This window comes from Arachis duranensis, chromosome 3 (assembly GCF_000817695.3).
Source record: "Arachis duranensis cultivar V14167 chromosome 3, aradu.V14167.gnm2.J7QH, whole genome shotgun sequence".
Taxonomy (NCBI): domain Eukaryota; kingdom Viridiplantae; phylum Streptophyta; class Magnoliopsida; order Fabales; family Fabaceae; genus Arachis; species Arachis duranensis.
In genome coordinates this window covers 69,445,150-69,449,164 of record NC_029774.3, presented here as the reverse complement: position 1 = coordinate 69,449,164, position 4,015 = coordinate 69,445,150, and positions in this window count along the sequence as shown.

The window sequence follows — 4,015 nt, the reverse complement described above, 5'->3', positions numbered from 1 at the left end:
GGCATTTTGGCCAGTTTTACTGACCTTTTCTTTACTGTTTTTAGGTAATTTCATGCATTTTCTTAGGAAATAAGTTAGTTTTGGGCAAATATTCACTCAGACCTTGATTCAAGCATACATTGTGCATTTTAAATTATTTCATGAGGATTTTGCATGATTTTAATGACAAAATTGTATATTGCATTACCCATGACGTGGACTAGAACTTTGATGCACTCTATTGCTTGATTTCAGGACCAAAGGAAGTAAGGAACGGGAGTTAACTTGCAAAGTTAAGGAGAAAAATGATTGCCAAAAACACTCTCAAAAGCCATCAATGCCCACGTTAAAGAGTCACGTTAACTAAAACACTCTCAAAAGCCATCAATGCCCACGTTAAAGAGTCACGTTAACTAAATTAACGTGAACTCTAACGTGGAGAAGAGAAGTTGAGCCAACGTTAGTGACACTTAACATTGTCACTAACGTTGGCAATTGCTCACAAATGGCCACGTTAGAAGCCACGTTAACCTAGTTAACGTGGCCTCTAACGTTAAAGGGGGAAGAAAAGCCAACGTTAGTGACACTCAACATTGTCACCAACGTTGGCCTATGGTGCAAAGAGCCACGTTAACTCCCACGTTAGCCTGGTTAACGTGGGAGCTAACGTAAGAGATGGAGAGTTGTCGACAACGTTAGTGACACTCAACATTGTCACTAATGTTGGAGCAACCACACAACCCCCAAGAGCCACGATAACTTGGTTAACGTGGAAGCTAACGATGAGGAATGAAGAATGAGCCAACGTTAGTGACATTCAACATTGTCACTAACGTTGGGATGGCTAAGAATGGCCACGTTAGAAGCCATGTTAACCCAGTTAACGTGGACTCTAACGTGAGACCTAGGGGCACACTTGAACGATAGTGACAATGTTGAGTGTCACTAATATTCTCGAAGGTTGGCAAAAGCCACGTTAGAAGCCACGTTAACCTAGTTAACGTGAGCTTTAACGTGAAGCAAGAAGGGGAACACTTGAACGTTAGTGACAATGTTGAGTGTCACTAACGTTCTCGAAGGCTAGCGAGGCAAAGTTAAAAGCCACGTTAACCCAGTTAACGTGGGCTTTAACGTGAGGCAAAGGGGTGCATGGCAACATTAGTGACAATGTTAAATGTCACTAACGTTCTCGAACTTGTATTTTTACTAAATGTTAAACACCCCTAACGTCTTGAGCTAAAGTCTCTGCCCACTTCACACTTTCTCTCTGCAAGTAAGCCAAGCCCAATTGAAGAAAGGAACTGCTTCAAGCTCAAAGATCTAGAGGCCCAAGACTTGAAGAGCTAACTAGAAGCTGAGAATTGTAGTATATATAGGAGTAGTTTTGAAATAGAGAGCAGCTTTTGGGGGAGAGGAGCTAGGAAAGAGAACTACTCTTTGTATTTACTTTCTTTGCACTTCTAGCTTTATTATGTATTCTCCATCTCTGATTTTGATTTCTAGAGCTATGAACAACTAAACCCCTTACATTGGGTTAGGGAGCTCTGTTGTAATTTGATGGAAATTGACCAAGGAATTGGCTATTGATCAAGATTTGAGCGATTGAATTGCAAGAAATTGTGATTCAATCACTTAAGATTGCCAAGGAGATCAATAAGTGCATTGATTGAGGAAGAGATGAAAATGAAATTGATCCAGAGAATGCAACATCTCCTAAGCCCAATGAACTCCCCATTTCTGATCTTACCCATTCTCTTTATTTTCTGCAATTTACTTTTATGAGCAATTCCCCCATTCCCATTTACAATTCTGCTATTTACTTTCAGTCATTTACTTTCTCGCCATTTTAAATTTCTGCAATTATCAACTCTATTCATGGATTCACTCAACTAGATCATTCCTCTAATTAAAGTTGCTTGATCAATCAATCCCTGTTGGATTCGACCTCACTCTATTGTGAGTTTTTACTTGACGACAAATTCGGTACACTTGCCGAATGGGAATTTGTTGAGAGACAAGTTTTACCCCGATCAAGTTACATTATTTAACCATAAATTTTTATTCTTGTGTGTTTTCTTCTCTATGATTGCAATCTTTGCTTTGTTCCATTCAATATATCCATTATTTAGTGTATTTACATGTTTGCATATGATTGAGGCGATTACTTGTTTTTGCTCACTTATCCCAAATAAGCCTACCCTTTTATGTCACTCTTGTTAGCCACTTCGAGCTTTTTAATTCCCTTCTGTTCTATAACCACATCATTAGCCTTAAGCAGAAAAATAATTAAATATCCCAATTGAATCTTTGGTTAGCTTAAGAGAGAGATTGTGCATCAACTAAGTGTGGGAAAACTGTGGGAACATGGGGTTCATAAGGGAATGTGTTATATTTTTACTTTGATAAAATATTAGGAATTTGGGTACCTACTCATGTGAGACTAGAAAAAATTAAAAATACATGTGCATTGATAAGTTATGTTTATTTTTCTATTTAAAAAAGAAATAAATAAATAAAAATAATAAAAAAAGAGAAAAAAGAAAAAAATCCAAAAAAATATTCAATAAATAAGTAAATAAATAAGGGGACAAAATTACCCCAGTACTTAGTTTAATGAAAATTCAATGCATATGTGATACAAACTAAAAGAAAAGTTGATGCATGAGTATGTAATGCAAAAGTGAGAATTATAGGTAGTTAGGCATAGTTTAGAAGTTATATAGAGTGTGTGTGTGTTTATGTGAGAGCTTATGTTAGTCAAGAATTCAATTTATAGCTCACTTAGCCATACATACATCCTCACCCTTGCCTTGACCCCATTACAACCTTGAAAAGACCTCATGATGTTTGCATTGGTGCATTAAATATTTGTTGATTAGTTAGGTGAAGAACAAGGTTTAGAAAGCATGACTAGAGAAGAGTAGAGTGATTACCCTATACGCTTGAGTGATTAGAATGCATATACACCATCAGTGAGGGTTCAATGCTTGATTATATGTTCCCTGCTTTCATGAGCTATCTTCTTACAAGTTTACTTGTCCCTTATTATGTGATTTAAATTAGTGGAATCTGATTTATGTTTGTCTTGAAGAACTTCTTTACTTTTAACCAAGTAGGTAGAAATATTTTCACATGTAGTTGCATTCATATAGATAGGTTGCATCTCATACATCCTACTATTTCGTGGTACATCTTGTGCTTAATTGAGTGGATTTCATCCACTATTCTCACACTTGCTCATGTAAATTGCATGTTTTACATTTTCCTTCCTGATTTTGTGCTATGATTGAAAACATGCTTCTTTGGCCTTTAATTCACTATTTTTAATCCTCTCTTATTACCATTCGATGCCGTGATCTGTGTGTTGAGTATTTTCAGGCTTTATAGGGCAGGAATGGCTTAGGGGATAGAAAGGAAACATGCAAAAATGGAAGGAACGCACAAAATGGAGTTTTTGAAGAAATGGCAACGACATGAACACATGGACGACGTGAACGCGTTCCTCGCGCAAAATGGCATCGACGCGTACGCATAAACGACGCGGACGCGTGACTAGTGCGAAACACAACTGACGCGTACGCGTGACTGACGCGGATGCGTGGAAAGGAAAAACTCCAGATGACGCGTACACACGACCCACGCGCACGCGTGATGTACGCCACGTGCAAAAAATTGCAGAAGTCACCCCCAGCGATTTCTGGACCCTTTTTCGGTCCAAATCCAAGCCCAGAAACACCGAATAGGAGCCAGAGAATGGGGGAATCAATAAAAAGAATTCATACAACATTCATAATTCACAATTTGAGGATTAAATGTAGTTTATAGAGAGAGAGGCTCTCTCCTCTCTCTTAGGATTTAGGATTTAGGATTTCTATTAGTTTTAGGCTATTTCATCTTCACTCCAGGTTCAATGTTTCTTTAATTTATGTTTCTCTTCTACTTTTAGATACTATAATGCTTTTACTTTTATTTGACTCATGTTGCCAAATTGGCTTATGAACCCTTTCATGTTAGATTTGAATTTATGTTCAAATAT